The sequence below is a fragment of the Oncorhynchus nerka genome, linkage group LG14 (genome assembly GCF_034236695.1).
Source record: "Oncorhynchus nerka isolate Pitt River linkage group LG14, Oner_Uvic_2.0, whole genome shotgun sequence".
In the NCBI taxonomy this organism is placed as follows: Eukaryota; Metazoa; Chordata; class Actinopteri; order Salmoniformes; family Salmonidae; genus Oncorhynchus; species Oncorhynchus nerka.
In genome coordinates, this window is record NC_088409.1 from 102,235,247 (window position 1) to 102,255,336 (window position 20,090).

Below are 20,090 nucleotides of genomic sequence, written 5' to 3' on the forward strand. Positions count from 1 at the left end.
GATGTGGCTCTCTGCAAAATCACCAGATGTTTTGGAAGCAAAACATTACTGAACGTAACGCGCCAATGTAAACTTAAATTTTTGGATAGAAATATGCACTTTATCGAATAAAACATACATGTATTGTGTAACATGAAGTCCTATGAGTGTCATCTGATGAAGATAATTAAAGGGATTAATTCGATCTCTATTTCTGCTTTTTGTGACTCCTCTCGTTGGCTGGAAAATCGCTGTAGAGCTTTGCTGCTGTTGTGTCCATTACATTAAATGCAAGTAAAAATCAATTTATATTACAGGTTGTAATGCAACAAAATAGAAAAAACACCAAGGGGGAAGAATAGTTATGTTAGGTGATAGGTCAAATATACTGTTCAGGCTTCCTGCTTCCCGCTCTCTCCCCCCTCCTAATGTCCTGCTGTCTCCCCCCTCCTAATGTCTTGCTCTCCCCCCTCCTAATGTCCTGCTGTCTCCCCCCTCCTAATGTCTTGCTCTCCCCCTCCTAATGTCCTGCTGTCTCCCCCCCTAATGTCTTGCTCTCCCCCTCCTAATGTCTTGCTCTCCCCCTCCTAATGTCCTGCTGTCTCCCCCTCCTAATGTCCTGCTCTCTCCCCCCTCCTAATGTCCTGCTGTCTCCCCCTCCTAATGTCTTGCTCTCCCCCTCCTAATGTCTTGCTCTCCCCCTCCTAATGTCCTGCTGTCTCCCCCTCCTAATGTCTTGCTCTCCCCCTCCTAATGTCCTGCTCTCTCCCCCTCCTAATGTCCTGCTGTCTCCCCCTCCTAATGTCTTGCTCTCCCCCTCCTAATGTCCTGCTGTTTCCCCCTCCTAATGTCTTGCTCTCCCCCTCCTAATGTCCTGCTCTCTCCCCCTCCTAATGTCCTGCTGTCTCCCCCTCTACTAATGTCTACTCTCCCTACTCTCCCTACTCTCCCTCCCTCCACCTCACTGACCTCTCCCTCCCTCTCCCTCCCTCTCAATGACCTCTCCCTCCCTCCCTCCCTCCCTCCCTCCCTCCCTCCCTCCCTCCCTCCCTCCCTCCCTCCCTCCCTCCCTCCCTCCCTCCCTCTCACTGACCTCTTCCTCCCTCTCCCTCCCTCTCTCCCGACCTCTCCCTCCCTCTCTCTGACCTCTCCCTCCCTCTCTCCGACCTCTCCCTCCCTCTCTCTGACCTCTCCCTCCCTCTCTCCGACCTCTCCCTCCCTCTCTCTGACCTCTACCTCCCTCTCTCTGACCTCTCTCCGACCTCTCCCTCCCTCTCTCTGACCTCTACCTCCCTCTCCCTCCCTCTCTCCGACCTCTCCCTCCCTCTCTCTGACCTCTCCCTCCCTCTCCCTCCCTCTCTCTGACCTCTACCTCCCTCTCCCTCCCTCTCTCCGACCTCTCCCTCCCTTTCTCCGACCTCTCCCTCCCTCTCACTGACCTCTCCCTCCCTCTCTCCGACCCCTCCCTCCCTCCCTCCCTCCCTCCCTCCCTCCCTCCCTCCCTCCCCCTCCCTCCCTCCCTCCCTCCCTCCCTCCCTCCCTCCCTCTCACTGACCTCTTCCTCCCTCTCCTCCCTCTCACTGACCTCTCCCTCCCTCCCTCTCACTGATCCTCTCTCCCTCCCTCCCTCCCTCTCCCTACCTCTCACTGACCTCTTCCTCCCTCTCCCTCCCTCTCTCCCTCCCTCCCTCCCCCTCCCTCCCTCCCTTCCTTCCTCCCTCCCTCCCTCCCTCCCTCCCTCCCTCCCTCCCTCCCTCCCTCCCTCCCTCCCTCCCTCCCTCCCTCCCTCTCCCTACCTCTCACTGATCCTCTCCTCCCTCCCTCCCTCCCTCCCTCCCTCCCTCCCTCCCTCCCTCCCTCCCTCACACTGACCTCTTCCTCCCTCTCCCTCCCTCTCTCCGACCTCTCCCTCCCTCTCTCTGACCTCTCCCTCCCTCTCCCACCCTCTCTCTGACCTCTCCATACCTCTCACTGATCTCTCCCTCCCTCCCTCCCTCCCTCTCACTGATACTCCCTCCCTCCCTCCCTCTTCCTCCCTCTCTCTGACCTCTCCCTCCCTCTCCCTCCCTCCCTCTCACTGACCTCTCCCTCCCTCTCACTGACCCCTCCCTCCCTCCCTCCCTCTCTCCGACCTCTCCCTCTCTCCCTCCCTCTCACTGACCTCTCCCTCCCACCCTCTCACTGACCTCTCCCTCCCCCTCCCTCTCTCTGACCTCTCCCTCCCTCTCACTGACCTCTCCCTCCCTCCCTCTCTCTGACCTCTCCCTCCCTCCCTCTCCTTCTCTCTCACTGACCTCTCCCTCCACTCCCTCCCTCTCTCTGACCTCTCCCTCCCTCTCTCTGACCTCTCCCTCCCTCTCTCTGACCTCTCCCTCCCTCTCACTGACCTCTCCCTCCCTCTCCCTTCCTCTCTGACCTCTCCCTCCCTCTCTCTGACCTCTCCCTCCCTCCCTCTCTCTGACCTCTCCCTCCCTCCCTCTCCCTCCCTCTCACTGACCTCTCCCTCCCTCTCCCTTCCTCTCTCTGACCTCTCCCTCCCTCTCTCTGACCTCTCCCTCCCTCTCACTGACCTCTCCCTCCCTCTCCCTTCCTCTCTCTGACCTCTCCCTCCCTCTCTCTGACCTCTCCCTCCCTCTCTCTGACCTCTCCCTCCCTCTCACTGACCTCTCCCTCCCTCTCCCTTCCTCTCTGACCTCTCCCTCCCTCTTTCTGACCTCTCCCTCCCTCTCTCTGACCTCTCCCTCCCTCTCACTGACCTCTCCCTCCCTCTCCCTTCCTCTCTCTGACCTCTCCCTCCCTCTCTCTGACCTCTCCCTCCCTCTCTCTGACCTCTCCCTCCCTCTCACTGACCTCTCCCTCCCTCTCCCTTCCTCTCTCTGACCTCTCCCTCCCTCTCTCTGACCTCTCCCTCCCTCTCTCTGACCTCTCCCTCCCTCTCTCTGACCTCTCCCTCCCTCTCACTGACCTCTCTCTCCCCTCTCCCTTCCTCTCTCTGACCTCTCCCTCCCTCTCACTGACCTCTCCCTCCCTCTCCCTTCCTCTCTCTGACCTCTCCTCCCTCCCTCTCACTGACCTCTCCCTCCCTCTCACTGACCTCTCCCTCCCTCCCTCTGACCTCTCCCTCCCTCTCACTGATCCTCTCTCCCTCCCTCCCTCCCTCCCTCCCTCTCCCCTACCTCTCACTGACCTCTTCCTCCCTCTCCCTCCCTCTCTCTTACCTCTCCCTCCCTCTCTCTGACCTCTCCCTCCCTCTCTCTGACCTCTCCCTCCCTCTTTCTGAACTCTCCCTCCCTCTCCCTTCCTCTCTATGACCTCTCCCTCCCTCTGACTCAAACAGCTCTTATTCGCTCCCCCTCCACATTAGAAGCCTGAAACAAGGTTCTAAAGACTGTTGACGTCTAGTGGAAGCCTTAGGAAGTGCAATTGGACCGAATGTTACACTGTATATTGGATAGGCAAAGATTTTTCTCCGGTTTTTGCCTGCCATATGAGTTTTGCTATACTCACAGACATCATTCAAACAGTTTTAGAAACTTCAGAGTGTTTTCTATCCAAATATACTAATAATATACTAATAATATGCATATCTTAGCTTCTGGGCCTGAGTAGCAGGCAGTTTACTCTGGGCACCTTATTCATCCAAGCTACTCAATACTGCCCCCCAGCCATAAGAAGTTAACAATATTTTAAATGATATAAGATACTTGTATGTTCATGAACGTTTAATATTTTAATATTTCCAACTTCCCCGGATGCTGTCGACTGGTGTCCCACTGATGGGACTCCTATCCCTACACTGTTTCCCATGAGTGTTCAATGAACCATCAACAATGAATGAACATGCACCTGTGGAGCAGTCGTTAAGACACTAACAGCTTACAGACGGTAGGCAATTAAGGTCACAGTTATGAAAACTTAGGACACTAAAGAGGCCTTTCTACTGACTCTGAAAAACACCAAAAGAAAGATGGTATTCTGCGTGAACGTGCCTTAGGCATGCTGCAAGGAGGCATGAGGACTGCAGATGGGGCCAGGGCAGGAAATTGCAATGTCTGTACTGTGAGACGCCTAAGACAGCGCTACAGGGAGACAAGAACGACAGCTGATTGCCCTCGCAGTGGCAGACCACGTGTAACAACACCTGCACAGGACCGGTACATCGAACATCACACCTGCAGGACAGGTACAGGATGGCAACAACAACTGCCCGAGATACACCAGGAACGCACAATCCCTCCAGCGGTGCTCAGGCTGTCCGCAATAGGCTGAGAGAGGCTGGACTGAGGGCTTGTAGGCCTGTTGTAAGGCAGGTCCTCACCAGATACCATCAGTGTTCAGACTGTCCGCAATAGGTTGAGAGAGGCTGGACTGAGGGCTTGTAGGCCTGTTGTAAGGCAGGTCCTCACCAGATACCATAAGTGTTCAGACTGTCCGCAATAGGCTGAGAGAGGCTGGACTGAGGGCTTGTAGGCCTGTTGTAAGACAGGTCCTCACCAGATACCATCAGTGCTCAGACTGTCCGCAATAGGCTGAGAGAGGCTGGACTGAGGGCTTGTAGGCATGTTGTAAGGCCGTTCCTCACCAGATACCATCAGTGTTCAGACTGTCCGCAATAGGCTGAGAGAGGCTAGACTGAGGGCTTGTAGGCCTGTTGTAAGGCAGGTCCTCACCAGATACCATCAGTGTTCAGACTGTCCGCAATAGGTTGAGAGAGGCTGGACTGAGGGCTTGTAGGCCTGTTGTAAGGCCGTTCCTCACCAGATACCATCAGTGTTCAGACTGTCCGCAATAGGCTGAGAGAGGCTGGACTGAGGGCTTGTAGGCCTGTTGTAAGGCAGGTCCTCACCAGACTTCACCGGCAACAACGTCACCTATGGGCACAAACCCACCGTTGCTGGATCAGACGGGACTGGGAAAAAGTGCTCTTCACTGACGAGTTGTGGTTATGTCTCACAAGGGGTGATGGTCTGATTTGCGTTTATCGTTGAAGGAATGAGCGTTACACCGAGGCCTGTACTCTGGAGCGGGATCGATTTGGAGGTGGAGGGTCCGTCATGGTCTGGGGCGGTGTGTCACAGCATCATCGGACTGAGTTTGTTGTCATTGCAGGCAATCTCAACGCTGTGCGTTACAGGGAAGACATCCTCCTCCCTCATGTGGTACCCTTCCTGCAGGCTCATCCTGACATGACCCTCCAGCATGACAATGCCACCAGCCATACAGGAATGTCAGTGTTCTGCCATGGCAATCGAAGAGCACAGATCTCAATCCCTTTGAGCACTTTTGGGACCTTTTGGATCGGACGGTGAGGGTTAGGGCCATTCCCCCCCAGAAATGTCTGGGAACTTGCAGATGCTTTGGTGGAAGAGTGGAGTAACATCTCACAGCATGAACTGGCACTGCAGTACTTTATGCAGCTGGTGGCCACACCAGATACTGACTGTTACTTTTGATTTTGACCCCCCCCCTTTGTTCAGGGAAACATTATTCAATTTCAGTTAGTCACATGTCTGTGGAACTTGTTCAGTTTATGTGTCTGTTGTTGAATCTTGTTATGGTCATACACATATTTACACTTGCAATTTAGTTTTTTTGGTTCTTCCTCCTCCTTGAAAATAAACCATTTTTACAGTACTGAGATCTCACATTGTCCTTTTTTGTGATACTGTAAATTTGTTCATTGTTTGAAAATATCCATATCCCATCCCTTGAGCAGTCAGTACCTTAAATCCACAATGAGCTTTCCGACACTTCTTCCGTTTGCTGAAAATAAACGCTCCCAGTCCCACCCATTCTCTGACCTCTCCATTTATCATTAACTGAAAATATCCATATCTCCCTCCCTGTTTAGTTACTACACAGAGCACACATCACTTGGAATCATATCAATATTAACAGGTTGATCTTGTTTGAGACAAAAAAATTAACTGCTTTCTCCTTAACACCATAGTATCTCATTTTCAGCTTCAGGGATAATAAATTTGTTTTATTCTGTACCAACTTATATCGAGTCCCACTCCTAAGAAGAATACAATAAAAACCATGATCCAAAGTATGGCTATTCATTTGAGTTATTTCTATTGAAGTTGGATATTTAAATAGAAAGTGGATGAATAAGAAGAAGCATTAATCAGGGCTGACTCTTTTTTTTGACAAATGGACGTGCCTGAAGGCTCTTCTGGACTGAGGGAGGAATTAATTTGTGTCATCAGAGCAGAAAAGAGAAACATTGATCCAGCTGTGTGACAAAACAATGGAGGACTAATGAGTTGAGCAGCTTGTGATTCATTTAATGAACAGAGACCAACTCACCATCTCTGCCAGCCTGACTTTAAGGAAGGAAGATCACTGGTGTTTGTATGTTTGGGGTCATTTTAAGCAGAAACACATTATCTAGAGCTACTTACATTTAGTGAGTGCATACATTTCATACTTTTGTCCTTCACTGTTCTGGTCCCCCTTGGGAATACGAACCAACGATCCTGGCATTGCAAGCGCCATGCTTTAAGAAACTGAGCCACATGTTTCTACTTGATTCATTTGGAACCGTCAGCAGAACGGAACTCTAGGAACCTTTAGGAGACTAGAACACTCAGGAGACTCTAAACACGTAGCAACGTGATGTCTCTCTCTCTTCTCTCTAGCAACCTGTTGTCTCTCTCTCTTCTCTCTAGCAACCTGTTGTCTCTCTCTTCTCTCTAGCAACCTGTTGTCTCTCTCTTCTCTCTAGCAACCTGTTGTCTCTCTCTTCTCTCTAGCAAACTGTTGTTTCTCTCTCTTCTCTCTAGCAACCTGTTGTCTCTCTCTTCTCTCTAGCAACCTGTTGTCTCTCTCTCTTCTCTCTAGCAACCTGTTGTTTCTCTCTCTTCTCTCTTCTCTTCTCGCTTTCCTTCTCTCTTCTTTCTAGCAACCTGTTGTCTCTCTCTCTTCTCTCTCGCAACCTGTTGTCTCTCTCTCTTCTCTCTAGCAACCTGTTGTTTCTCTCTCTTCTCTCTAACAACCTGTTGTCTCTCTCTCTTCTCTCTAGCAACCTGTTGTCTCTCTCTCTTCTCTCTAGCAACATGTTGTTTCTCTCTCTTCTCTCTAGCAACCTGTTGTCTCTCTCTCTTCTCTCTAGCAACCTGTTGTCTCTCTCTCTTCTCTCTAGCAACCTGTTGTCTCTCTCTCTTCTCTCTACCAACCTGTTGTTTCTCTCTCTTCTCTCTAGAAACTTGTTGTTTCTCTCTCTTCTCTCTAGAAACTTGTTGTTTCTCTCTCTTCTCTCTACCAACTTGTTGTTTCTCTCTCTTCTCTCTAGAAACTTGTTGTTTCTCTCTCTTCTCTCTAGAAACTTGTTGTTTCTCTCTCTTCTCTCTACCAACTTGTTGTTTCTCTCTCTTCTCTCTACCAACTTGTTGTTTCTCTCTCTTCTCTCTAGAAACTTGTTGTTTCTCTCTCTTCTCTCTAGAAACTTGTTGTTTCTCTCTCTTCTCTCTAGAAACTTGTTGTTTCTCTCTCTTCTCTCTAGAAACTTGTTGTTTCTCTCTCTTCTCTCTAGAAACTTGTTGTTTCTCTCTCTTCTCTCTAGCAACCTGTTGTCTCTCTCTCTTCTCTCTACCAACCTGTTGTCTCTCTCTCTTCTCTCTACCAACCTGTTGTCTCTCTCTCTTCTCTCTTTCCCCCTCTCTTCTCTCTAGCAACCTGTTGTCTCTCTCTCTTCTCTCTAGCAACCTGTTGTCTCTCTCTCTTCTCTCTAGCAACCTGTTGTCTCTCTCTCTCTTCTCTCTAGCAACCTGTTGTCTCTCTCTCTTCTCTCTACCAACCTGTTGTCTCTCTCTTCTCTCTTTCCCCCTCTCTTTTCTCTACCAACTTGTTGTTTCTCTCTCTTCTCTCTACCAACTTGTTGTTTCTCTCTCTTCTCTCTAGCAACCTGTTGTCTCTCTCTCTTCTCTCTACCAACCTGTTGGCTCTCTCTTCCCTCTTTCCCCCTCTCTTTTCTCTACCAACTTGTTGTTTCTCTCTCTTCTCTCTACCAACTTGTCTCTCTCTTCTCTCTACCAACTTGTTGTCTCTCTCTTCTCTCTACCAACTTGTTGTCTCTCTCTTCTCTCTACCAACTTGTTGTTTCTCTCTCTTCTCTCTACCAACTTGTTGTCTCTCTCTCTTTTCTCTACCAACTTGTTGTCTCTCTCTCTTCTCTCTACCAACTTGTTGTTTCTCTCTCTTCTCTCTAGAAACTTGTTGTTTCTCTCTCTTCTCTCTAGAAACTTGTTGTTTCTCTCTCTTCTCTCTACCAACTTGTTGTCTCTCTCTTCTCTCTACCAACTTGTTGTCTCTCTCTTCTCTCTACCAACTTGTTGTCTCTCTCTCTTTTCTCTACCAACTTGTTGTCTCTCTCTTCTCTCTACCAACTTGTTGTTTCTCTCTCTTCTCTCTAGAAACTTGTTGTTTCTCTCTCTTCTCTCTAGAAACTTGTTGTTTCTCTCTCTTCTCTCTACCAACTTGTTGTTTCTCTCTCTTCTCTCTAGAAACTTGTTGTTTCTCTCTCTTCTCTCTACCAACCTGTTGTCTCTCTCTCTTCTCTCTAGAAACCTGTTGTTTCTCTCTCTTCTCTCTAGAAACTTGTTGTTTCTCTCTCTTCTCTCTACCAACCTGTTGTCTCTCTCTCTTCTCTCTAGAAACCTGTTGTTTCTCTCTCTTCTCTCTAGAAACTTCTTGTTTCTCTCTCTTTTCTCTACCAACCTGTTGTCTCTCTCTCTTCTCTCTACCAACCTGTTGTCTCTCTCTCTTCTCTCTACCAACCTGTTGTCTCTCTCTCTTCTCTCTACCAACTTGTTGTTTCTCTCTCTTCTCTACCAACCTGTTGTTTCTCTCTCTTCTCTCTAGAAACTTGTTGTTTCTCTCTCTCTCTACCAACTTGTTGTTTCTCTCTCTTCTCTCTAGAAACTTGTTGTTTCTCTCTCTTCTCTCTTTGTTGTTTCTCTCTCTTCTCTCTACCAACTTGTTGTTTCTCTCTCTCTCTCTACCAACTTTCCCTCTCTCTCTCTAGAAACTTGTTGTTTCTTCTCTCTAGAAACTGTGTTGTTTTCTCTCTTCTCTCTAGAAATTGTTGTTTCTCTCTCTTCTCCTAGAAACTTGTTGTTTCTCTCTAGTCTCTTAGAAACTTTTGTTTCTCTCTTGGTCTCTAGCCAACTGTTGTCATCTCTCTTCTTCTAGAAACCTGTTGTCTCTCTCTCTTCCAACCAACCTGTTGTCTCTCTCTCTTCTCTCTTTCCCCCTCTCTTCTCTCTAGCAACCTGTTGTCTCTCTCTCTTCTCTCTAGCAACCTGTTGTCTCTCTTGTTCAGGTCAGAAACCTGTTGTCTCTCTCTCTCTTCTCTAGAACCTGTTGTCTCTCTCTTCAGGTCTACCAACGGCTGTTGTCTCTCTCTTCTCCTTTCCCCTTCAGGTCTCTAAACGTTGTTTCTCTCTCTTCTCTCTAGTGCAACTTGTTGTTTCTCTTTGTTCTCTCAGCAACCTGTTGTCTCTCTCTCTTCTCTCTAGAACCTTTGTCTCTCTTCCCTCTTTCCCCCTCTGGAGTGCTCTACCAACTTGTTGTTTCTCTCTCTCTTAATCTACCAACTTGTTGTCTCTCTCTTTCTCTACCAACTTGTTGTCTGATCTGAGCCTCTACCAACTTTTGTCTCTCTCTTCTCTCTACCAACTTGTTGTTTCTCTCTCTTCTCTCTACCAACTTGTTGTCTTCTCTTTTTCTCTACCAACTTGTTGTCTCTCTCTTTCTCTCTACCAACATGTTGTTTCTCTCTCTTCTCTCTAGAAAGTTGTTGTTTCTCTCTCTTCTCTCTAGAAACTTGTTGTTTCTCTGCATGTCCTGAGTACCAACTTGTTGTCTCATCTGGCCCTGCACCAACTTGTTGTCTCTCTTGTTTACCAACTTGTTGTCTTCTCTCACCTCTACCAACTTGTTGTCTCTCAGTCTCTCTAGAACAGTTGTTTCTCTCTCTTCTCTCTAGAAACTTGGTTCTCTTCTTGCTCTCTAGAAACTTGTTGTTTCTCTCTCTTCTCTCTACCAACTTGTTGTTTCTCTCTCTTCTCTCTAGAAACTTGTTGTTTCTCTCTCTTCTCTCTACCAACCTGTTGTCTCTCTCTCTTCTCTCTAGAAACCTGTTGTTTCTCTCTCTTCTCTCTAGAAACTTGTTGTTTCTCTCTCTTCTCTCTACCAACCTGTTGTCTCTCTCTCTTCTCTCTAGAAACCTGTTGTTTCTCTCTCTTCTCTCTAGAAACTTCTTGTTTCTCTCTCTTTTCTCTACCAACCTGTTGTCTCTCTCTCTTCTCTCTACCAACCTGTTGTCTCTCTCTCTTCTCTCTACCAACCTGTTGTCTCTCTCTCTTCTCTCTACCAACCTGTTGTCTCTCTCTCTTCTCTCTTTCCCCCTCTCTTTTCTCTACCAACTTGATGTTTCTCTCTTCTCTCTTTCCCCCTCTCTTCTCTCTAGCAACCTGTTGTCTCTCTCTCTTCTCTCTTTCCCCTCTCTCTCCTTCTGTCTTCTCTCTAGAAATGTATTGTTTTTCATTGGTCACCTGACTATTAAGCCAGTTCATCCCTCCTCCTAGGAAACCGTCACCACTAGTCCTTATTTTACATTCTTTATGGTTTAGCCAGACTCAATCATCTCTTTATTATAGAAATCCTAAAGAGTCTAGATAACCAACCATTTACGTGTGTGCTCCTTTTGTCCAGGTCAGAAACGGCAGTGTGGAGTGCAGTAGAGATCCTTTTGTTCAGGTCAGAAACGGCAGTGTGGAGTGCAGTAGAGATCCTTTTGTTCAGGTCAGAAACGGCAGTGTGGAGTGCAGTAGAGATCCTTTTGTTCAGGTCAGAAACGGCAGTGTGGAGTGCAGTAGAGATCCTTTTGTTCAGGTCAGAAACGGCAGTGTGGAGTGCAGTAGAGATCCTTTTGTCCAGGTCAGAAACGGCAGTTTGGAGTGCAGTAGAGATCCTTTTGTTCAGGTCAGAAACGGCAGTGTGGAGTGCAGTAGAGATTGGGGCTGTATGTTAATTAGAGTGGGTCCAGGGTTTCTGGGATGATGGTGTTGATGTGAGCCATGACCAGCATTTTAAAGTATTTCATGGCTACAGACGTGAGTGCAACAGGGGCGGTTGTCATTTAGGTGGGTTATCTTAGTGTTCTTGGGCACAGGGACTATGGTGGGCTGCTTGAAACATGTTGGTATTACAGACTGGGTCAGGGAGTTGTTTAAAATGTCAGCGAAGACACTTGCCAGCTGGTCAGTGCATGTCCTGAGTACGCATCTTGGTAATCCATCTGGCCCTGCAGCCTTGTGAATGTTAACTTGTTTAAAGGTCTTACTCACACCGGCTACAGAGAGTGTGATCACACAGTCATCCAGAACAGCTGGTGCTCTCACACATGGTTCAGTATTGCTTGCCTCGAAGCGAGCATAGAAGGCATTTAGCGCGTCTTGTAGGCTTGCTTCACTGGTCAGCTCGACTGGGTTTCCCTTTGTAATCCATTATAGTTTGCAAGCCCGGCCACATTTGACGAGCATTGGAGCCGGTGTGGTAGGATTCGATCTGAGTCCTGTATTGATGCTTTGCCTGTTTGATGGTTCGTTGGAGGGCATAGTGGGATTTCTTATAAGTGTCCAGGTTAGAGTCACGTTCCTTGAAAGCAGCAGCTCTAGCCTTTAGCTCAGTGCTGATGTTACCTGTAATCCATGGCTTCTGGTTGGGATATGTACGCACGGTCACTGTGGGGATGATATCGTCGGTGCACTTATTAATTAAGCCGGTGACTGAGGTGTTATACTCCTCAATGTTATCGTATGAAACCCGGAACACAGTCCAGTCTCTGCTAGCGAAACAGTCCGGTAGCTTAGCAACCGCTTCATCGGACCACTTCCCTACTGAGCGTGTCACTGGTACTTCCCGTTTGAGTTTAGCTTGTAAGCAGGAATCAAAAGGGATAGAGGTATGGTCAGATTTTGCCAAATGAAGGGTGAGGAAAAGCTTTGGATGCGTCTCTGTGGAGTAAAGGTGGTCTAGAGTTTTTGTTCCTCTAGTTGCACATGCTGGTAGAAATTAGGTAAACATGATTTCAGTTTCCCTGCATTAAAGTCCCCGGCCAATAGGAGCGCCACCTCTGGATGAGCATGTTTTTGTTTGCGTCTTATACAGCTCGTTGAGTGTGGTCTTAATGCCAGCATCAGTTTGTGGTGGTAAATAAACAGCTACGAAAAATGAAGATGAAAACTCTCTTGGTAAATAGTGTGGTCTACAGATTATCATGAGGTACTCTACCTTAGGCGAGCAAAGCCTCAAGACTTATTTTATATTAGACTTCGTGCACCAGCACTTATAGGCAAATAGACAGAGATCCCCTCCCCCCCGCCCGATCTTATCGGAGGCTGCTGTTCTGTCTTGCCGACGGAAAAGTCAGCTAACCGTATATTATCCATGTCCTTGTTCAGCCACAACTCGTGAAACACAGGATATTACCGAGCTCATCCAGTTTATTCTCCAGTGATTGCAAATCTGCCAAGTAGAATGGATGATTACCCACTTGCCGACATAGTCTTGCTCGGCACACGCCTCTCTTACCTCTGTAACAGTGTCTCCTCTTCATACGATTTACAGGGCCTGGTCCGGGAGCGGCAGTATATCCTTTGCGTCTAACTCGTTAATGCTTCATGCTAAATTGTAATTAATTTGCCTCCATGGCCTATTTATTTCCTTACCTTCCTAATCTTCTACATTTGCTCACACTGTACATTGATTTTTCTATTGTGATATTGATTGTAAGTTTGTTTGTGTAACTCTGTGTTGTTGTTTGTGTCACACTGCTTTGCTTTATCTTAGCCAGGTCGCTGTTGTAAATGAGAACTTGTTCTCAACTGGCCTACCTGGTTAAATAAAGGTGATCTGGTCTACCTGGTTAAATAAAGGTGATCTGGTCTACCTGGTTAAATAAAGGTGAAATTTTTATATTTTTTTAAAAAAAAAATGTTAAATCCTCGTCTAGTTTGAGATGAGTAATCCCTGTTCAGATGTCCAGAAGCTCTTTTCGGTCATAAGAAACAATGGCGGACACGTTTTGTAAAGAAAAGTTACTAGAAGTCTAATTGGTCAGGAGCCCATAAAACGGTAGCCATCCCATCAGCCATCACTTCTCTGATACTCCTGTTGTTTAAACCATCACTTCTCTGATACTCCTGTTGTTTAAACCATCACTTCTCTGATACTCTTGTTGTTTAAACCATCACTTCTCTGATACTCCTGTTGTTTAAACCATCACTTCTCTGATACTCTTGTTGTTTAAACCATCACTTCTCTGATACTCTTGTTGTTTAAACCATCACTTCTCTGATACTCCTGTTGTTTAAACCATCACTTCTCTGATACTCCTGTTGTTTAAACCATCACTTCTCCAATACTCCTGTTGTTTAAACCATCACTTCTCTGATACTCTTGTTGTTTAAACCATCACTTCTCTGATACTCTTGTTGTTTAAACCATCACTTCTCTGATACTCCTGTTGTTTAAACCATCACTTCTCTGATACTCCTGTTGTTTAAACCATCACTTCTCTGATACTCCTGTTGTTTAAACCATCACTTCTCTGATACTCCTGTTGTTTAAACCATCACTTCTCTGATACTCCTGTTGTTTAAACCATCACTTCTCTGATACTCCTGTTGTTTAAACCATCACTTCTCTGATACTCCTGTTGTTTAAACCATCACTTCTCTGATACTCCTGTTGTTTAAACCATCACTTCTCTGATACTCCTGTTGTTTAAACCATCACTTCTCTGATACTCCTGTTGTTTAAACCATAACTTCTCTGATACTCCTGTTGTTTAAACCATCACTTCTCTGATACTCCTGTTGTTTAAACCATCACCATTCTCTGATACTCCTGTTGTTTAATAAACCATCACCATTCTCTAATACTACTGTGGTTTAAACCATCACTTCTCTGATACTCCTGTTGTTTAAACCATCACTTCTCTGATACTCCTGTTGTTTAAACCATCACTTCTCTGATACTCCTGTTGTTTGAACCATCACCATTCTCTGATACTCCTGTTGTTTAAACCATCACCATTCTCTAATACTACTGTGGTTTAAACCATCACTTCTCTGATACTCCTGTTGTTTAAACCATCACTTCTCTGATACTCCTGTTGTTTGAACCATCACTTCTCTGATACTCCTGTTGTTTGAACCATCACTTCTCTGATACTCCTGTTGTTTGAACCATCACCATTCTCTGATACTCCTGTTGTTTAAACCATCACTTCTCTGATACTCCTGCTGTTTGAACCATCACCATTCTCTGATACTCCTGCTGTTTGAACCATCACCATTCTCTGATACTCCTGTTGTTTGAACCATCATCAGTTTCATCAGGAGATGCTTGCTGTACAGCTGACTAGATACGTCTGTATATTGTGGTTGTAATAACCACAGTCATTTTCATTCCCATTGGCATCTGTGATGAAGTGGTCTGTGGGCTTGCAGAGTCTGAGAGAAGAGAATGTTTAATTACTTACCTGAAACAATCTGCTGCTGTCACCATGAAAACAATGGAGAGAAAATTGCTTTTCAATAATATTAGTTCTGTACTGTGGCAGTAAATGTGCTACAGGCAAGGCAGGGGATCGCTGAAATAATTTGCGTCTAAAATCTCTCATGAATGCTAAAATCTCTCATGAATGCTAAAATCTCTCATGAATGCTAAAATCTCTCATGAATGCTAAAATCTCTCATGAATGCTAAAATCTCTCATGAATGCTAAAATCTCTCATGAATGCTAAAATCTCTTATGAATGCTAAAATCTCTCTGAAGTGTGTGAAAGCTAAATCACTCTACAAATTATTTTTAAGTTTACTGATCCAGCCTAGTATAGATTATTTGAGTGCAGTCGGCCACGTCTGCTTAAGAGTCACAAATGAATTATATGGAACATTTTAATTGACATAAATCTATGGGATACAGCAGAACATGTACCCTTAGAGGCAGCCTAGCAGAACATGTACCCTTAGAGGCAGCCTAACAGAACATGTACCCTTAGAGGCACCCTAGCAGAACATGTACCCTTAGAGGCAGCCTAGCAGAACATGTACCCTTAGAGGCAGCCTAGCAGAACATGTACCCTTAGAGGCAGCCTAGCAGAACATGTAACCTTAGAGGCACCCTAGCAGAACATGTAACCTTAGAGGCAGCCTAGCAGAACATGTAACCTTAGAGGCAGCCTAGCAGAACATGTACCCTTAGAGGCAGCCTAGCAGAACATATAACCTTAGAGGCACCCTAGCAGAACATGTAACCTTAGAGGCAGCCTAGCAGAACATGTACCCTTAGAGGCAGCCTAGCAGAACATGTACCCTTAGAGGCAGCCTAGGAGAACATGTACCCTTAGAGGCAACCTAGCAGAACATGTATCCTTAGAGGCAGCCTAGCAGAACATGTACCCTTAGAGGCAGCCTAGCAGAACATGTAACCTTAGAGGCACCCTAGCAGAACATGTAACCTTAGAGGCAGCCTAGCAGAACATGTACCCTTAGAGGCACCCTAGCAGAACATGTACCCTTAGAGGCAACCTAGCAGAACATGTATCCTTAGAGGCAGCCTAGCAGAACATGTACCCTTAGAGGCAGCCTAGCAGAACATGTAACCTTAGAGGCACCCTAGCAGAACATGTAACCTTAGAGGCAGCCTAGCAGAACATGTAACCTTAGAGGCAGCCTAGCAGAACATGTACCCTTAGAGGCAGCCTAGCAGAACATATAACCTTAGAGGCACCCTAGCAGAACATGTAACCTTAGAGGCAGCCTAGCAGAACATGTACCCTTAGAGGCAGCCTAGCAGAACATGTACCCTTAGAGGCAGCCTAGGAGAACATGTACCCTTAGAGGCAACCTAGCAGAACATGTATCCTTAGAGGCAGCCTAGCAGAACATGTACCCTTAGAGGCAGCCTAGCAGAACATGTAACCTTAGAGGCACCCTAGCAGAACATGTAACCTTAGAGGCAGCCTAGCAGAACATGTACCCTTAGAGGCACCCTAGCAGAACATGTACCCTTAGAGGCAGCCTAGGAGAACATGTACCCTTAGAGGCAACCTAGCAGAACATGTATCCTTAGAGGCAGCCTAGCAGAACATGTACCCTTAGAGGCAGCCTAGCAGAACATGTACCCTTAGAGGCAGCCTAGCAGAACATGTAACCTTAGAGGCAGCCTAGCAGAACATGTAACCTTAGAGGCACCCTAGCAGAACATGTAACCTTAGAGGCAGCCTAGCAGAACATGTACCCTTAGAGGCACCCTAGCAGAACATGTAACCTTAGAGGCAGCCTAGCAGAACATGTAACCTTAGAGGCAGCCTAGCAGAACATGTAACCTTAGAGGCAGCCTAGCAGAACATGTACCCTTAGAGGCAGCCTAGCAGAACATGTAACTTTAGAGGCAGCCTAGCAGAACATGTACCCTTAGAGGCAGCCTAGCAGAACATGTACCCTTAGAGGCAGCCTAGCAGAACATATAACCTTAGAGGCACCCTAGCAGAACATGTAACCTTAGAGGCAGCCTAGCAGAACATGTACCCTTAGAGGCAGCCTAGCAGAACATGTACCCTTAGAGGCAGCCTAGGAGAACATGTACCCTTAGAGGCAACCTAGCAGAACATGTATCCTTAGAGGCAGCCTAGCAGAACATGTACCCTTAGAGGCAGCCTAGCAGAACATGTAACCTTAGAGGCACCCTAGCAGAACATGTAACCTTAGAGGCAGCCTAGCAGAACATGTAACCTTAGAGGCAGCCTAGCAGAACATGTACCCTTAGAGGCAGCCTAGCAGAACATGTAACCTTAGAGGCAGCCTAGCAGAACATGTACCCTTAGAGGCAGCCTAGCAGAACATGTAACCTTAGAGGCACCCTAGCAGAACATGTAACCTTAGAGGCACCCTAGCAGAACATGTACCCTTAGAGGCAGCCTAGCAGAACATGTAAGCTTAGAGGCAACCTAGCAGAACATGTACCCTTAGAGGCACCCTAGCAGAACATGTACCCTTAGAGGCAGCCTAGCAGAACATGTACCCTTAGAGGCAGCCTAGCAGAACATATAACCTTAGAGGCACCCTAGCAGAACATGTAACCTTAGAGGCAGCCTAGCAGAACATGTACCCTTAGAGGCACTCTAGCAGAACATGTACCCTTAGAGGCAGCCTAGCAGAACATGTACCCTTAGAGAAACCCTAGCAGAACATGTACTCTTAGAGGCAGCCTAGCAGAACATGTAACCTTAGAGGCATCCTAGCAGAACATGTAACCTGAGAGGCACCCTAGCAGAACATGTACCCTTAGAGAAACCCTAGCAGAACATGTACCCTTAGAGGCACCCTAGCAGAACATGTACCCTTAGAGGCACCCTAGCAGAACATGTAACCTTAGAGGCAGCCTAGCAGGATCTCCTTTCCCCCTTCTGATGATCAGGTGGCGAATCGCATCTCTGCATGTCTGGCAGACATATCAGTGTGGATGACGGATCACCACCTCAAGCTGAACCTCGGCAAGACGGAGCTGCTCTTCCTCCCGGGGAAGGACTGCCCGTTCCATGATCTTGCCATCACGGTTGACAACTCCATTGTGTCCTCCTCCCAGAGCGCTAAGAACCTTGGCGTGATCCTGGACAACACCCTGTCGTTCTCAACTAACATCAAGCCGGTGGCCTGTTCCTGTAGGTTCATGCTCTACAACATCCGCAGAGTACGACCCTGCCTCACACAGGAAGCGGCGCAGGTCCTAATCCAGGCACTCGTCATCTCCCGTCTGGATTACTGCAACTCGCTGTTGGCTGGGCTCCCTGCCTGTGCCATTAAACCCCTACAACTCATCCAGAACGCCGCAGCCCGTCTGGTGTTCAACCTTCCCAAGTTCTCTCACGTCACCCCGCTCCTCCGCTCTCTCCACTGGCTTCCAGTTGAAGCTCGCATCCGCTACAAGACCATGGTGCTTGCCTACGGAGCTGTGAGGGGAACGGCACCTCAGTATCTCCAGGCTCTGATCAGGCCCTACACCCAAACAAGGGCACTGCGTTCATCCACCTCTGGCCTGCTCGCCTCCCTACCACTGAGGAAGTACAGTTCCCGCTCAGCCCAGTCAAAACTGTTCGCTGCTCTGGCCCCCCAATGGTGGAACAAACTCCCTCACGACGCCAGGACAGCGGAGTCAATCACCACCTTCCGGAGACACCTGAAACCCCACCTCTTTAAGGAATACCTAGGATAGGATAAAGTAATCCCTCTCACCCTCCCCCCCTTAAAAGATTTAGATGCACTACTGTTCCACTGGATGTCATAAGGTGAATGCACCAATTTGTAAGTCGCTCTGGATAAGAGCGTCTGCTAAATGACTTAAATGTAATGTAAATGTAAATGTAAAGGCAACCTAGCAGAACATGTACCCTTAGAGGCAGCCTAGCAGAACATGTAACCTTAGAGGCAGCCTAGCAGAACATGTACCCTTAGAGGCACCCTAGCAGAACATGTAACCTTAGAGGCAGCCTAGCAGAACATGTAACCTTAGAGGCAACCTAGCAGAACATGTACCCTTAGAGGCAGCATAGCAGAACATGTAACCTTAGAGGCAGCCTAGCAGAACATGTACCCTTAGAGGCACCCTAGCAGAACATGTAACCTTAGAGGCAGCCTAGCTGAACATGTAACCTTAGAGGCAGCCTAGCAGAACATGTACCCTTAGAGGCACCCTAGCAGAACATGTAACCTTAGAGGCAGCCTAGCAGAACATGTACCCTTAGAGGCAGCCTAGCAGAACATGTAACCTTAGAGGCAGCCTAGCAGAACATGTACCCTTAGAGGCAGCCTAGCAGATCATGTAGCCTTAGAGGCATCCTAGCAGATCATGTAGCCTTAGAGGCATCCTAGCAGAACATGTACCCTTAGAGGCAGCCTAGCAGAAAATGTACCCTTAGAGGCAGCCTAGCAGAACATGTACCCTTAGAGGCAGCCTAGCAGAAAATGTACCCTTAGAGGCACCCTCGCAGAACATGTACCCTTAGAGGCACCCTCGCAGAACATGTACCCTCATTTGCAAAGCAAACCCGTGCGGCAGTGTGCTTTGGGCCATTGTCTGCATTTAGAGAAAAAAGTCATGCATTTAGCCTAACAGCCAACATTAGGTACAATACTAGAAATATACATGTAAATAGATCTAAACATAACAAAATGTTGCTATAGAAACGATGTGGTCCCAGAAAACACCTCTCTGACATAGGGTCCAGCAAAGCTCTTGATGATTTCTTCCTCAAAGAAATCTTGATACCTGAAAAAGGAGGCAACAGTGAATTATTGTGGAACACAGTCCATGAGGTGTAAGGTACAATATTTATGTATCGTTTGCTTTGTAAATAGCCAAACTTACCCTCAAAAATCTAATATGGGCTTGGTCCCTGTGGAGAAATTGCCGCCCACACATGGAGCGGATGACTCGGCTTGCTCAGTATTCTTCCTCTGTAGCAAAATGTATGTATATGTACAGTTGAAGTCGAAAGTTTACATACACCCTAGCCAAATACATTTAAGCTCAGATTTTCAAAATTCATGACATTTAATCCTAGTAAAAAATTCCCTGTTTTAGGTCAGTTAGGATCACCACTTTATTTTAAGAATGTGAAATGTCATAATAATTGTAGAGAGAATTATTTATTTCAGCTTTAATCTCTTTCATCACATTCCCAGTGGGTCAGAAGTTTACATACACTCAATTAGCATTTGGTAGCATTGCCTTTTAAATTGTTTAACTTGGGTCAAATGATTCGGGAAGCCTTCCACAAGCTTCATTCAATAAGTTGGGTGAATGTTGGCTCATTCCTCCTGACAGAGCTGGTGTAACTGAATCAGGTTATTAGGCCTCCATGCTCGCACATGCTATTTCAGGTTTGCCAACTAATTTTCTATGGGTTTGGATGGCCACTCCAATACCTTGACTTTGTTGTCCATATGCCATTTTGCCACAACTTTGGAAGTATGCTTGGGGTCATTGTCCATTTGGAAGACTAATTTGCGACCAAGCTTTAACTTGAAAAGACA